Genomic DNA, 1,834 nt, shown 5'->3' on the forward strand with positions numbered 1-1,834 from the left:
TTCCCTACCTCCAAATCAGGTTTTGAAATGTGTCTCTTCATTTTTCTGGTGCTAATATAACTTACGAGAGTCTCGTACTGGTTTACAAATTACTTAACTGCAACAATACTGAAGAATTTAAGTGATTCTTGTACTCTAATAAGATTTCTTATCCTTTATGTCATCTATTATATAATACTTCTTAATAAAAAGTACAATTATCTGAGTTTCCATTATCTGGAGAAAACCTCCATTAATGTTTTGGTAAATATCCTAGCAATTTCACAAGTTCATTCATTCTTTCCTCCTCCCTCCCTCCCTCCCTCCCTCCCTTCCTTCCTTCTTTCCTCCCTCCCTTCCTTCCTTCCTTCCTTCCTTCTTTCCTTATCTCTCTCTCTATCACTATATCTATATATCAATCTATCCATCTCTATCTCTCTAACTATACGTGTATCTATCTATCTATCTAGCTATCTGTCTATCTATCTATCTATCCATCATGACCATACATCCTCAATTTATTGACTGTATGAACCACTGAATGGACATGTCATTACCTATTTAACCAGATCCCTCTGGATGGAAATACAGGTTATCTACATTGCTGTCATCATAAGCAGCATTAGAATGAACAGCTTTATAAAGAATTTTTGCACCCTTGGTCAATTATTTCTTGAGCATAAATTCCCAGATTTTAAATTGTTAGGTCTAATTGGATGGACATTTAAAAATGCCATGTGTATTGCCAACATCCTTCAGAAAGGTTGTGCCAGTTTGTACTGTGACCAGAAGAATCTGTCTTTCCCATTTCCCACAGCCCACTAATACTGTTATGAGTAACATGCCTACTTTTTGCCAATCTGACATCCAAAAAGTTATAAGTAGAATTTCTTTGATTATTAGGGAGGTTGAACATATTTCTAAATATTTTCAGTTTTTATTCCTTCTTTTGTATTGCCTGTTTATGTCCTTTACCTATTTTTATAAGATGCTCAACTTTTTCTGAACGATATGATACTTTATCCCCGAAAATATTAAATATAATTATTTCTAAGTTGTTTTTTTTTGTTGTTGTTGTTGTTTTTGCGCGGGCCTCTCACTGTTGTGGCCTCTCCCGTTGCGGAGCACAAGCTCTGGATGCACAGGCTCAGCGGCCATGGCTCACGGGCCCAGCCGCTCCGCGGCATGTGGGATCTTCCCGGACCAGGGCACAAACCCGCGTCCACTGCATTGGCAGGCGGACTCTCAACGACTGCTCCACCAGGGAAGCCCTCTAAGTTGTTTTTAGTTGGTTGAATCATCTCTACTTTCTCAGTTGTGAATTCCTTTTACTTGCCTGGTCCATTAATCAGTGTTGTGGTTCTGGATTGTTTATTAGTTTATCGTTTATTGTTTATAATAATTCTGTTTCAGACCTTAGCTCCTGGACTCTTGGGTTTTTGTTTTTGTTTTAATCACATACACACATAGTTTAAAGAGTCAAACTGTTCTCTAAGACTTGTTATTAGTATAAAATATTCCCGGCCTTTCTCTCAACCTCTTGCCTCCCAAAGGTCACTGTTTTCAAAATTCTCAGTATTTTAACTGATTTATTTTTTACTTTTTGGCATTTGCATCCCTATCTCTAAATACCGTACATATATTTTCCTTTTTTCTTCAGTTTTAGATATCATTATTGACCCCTAATTTTGCTCTCTCTCACTGCCTCCTACCCCCACCATATACTTGATATTTTCTGTCATCCTCTTCTCCCAATATTAATATTTATATTATGATTAGGCAACATTATTTGTAGCCGAGTGAACTGGAGTACCATGATTACTTCGCATTTCTTAGACACTCTCTTTTTCCCTAC

At 37.1% G+C, this 1,834-nt stretch overlaps 1 protein-coding gene across 9 annotated transcripts in view; it reads right to left on the reverse strand.

Annotated features, from left to right (window-relative positions):
- Positions 1–1,834, reverse strand: part of RIMS1 (regulating synaptic membrane exocytosis 1) — a 484,376-nt gene that overhangs the window by 3,116 nt on the left and 479,426 nt on the right. The gene's annotated exons all lie outside the window — the stretch shown is intronic.

This window comes from Lipotes vexillifer, unplaced genomic scaffold, assembly GCF_000442215.2.
Source record: "Lipotes vexillifer unplaced genomic scaffold, Lipotes_vexillifer_v1.1 scaffold693, whole genome shotgun sequence".
NCBI lineage: Eukaryota > Metazoa > Chordata > Mammalia > Artiodactyla > Lipotidae > Lipotes > Lipotes vexillifer.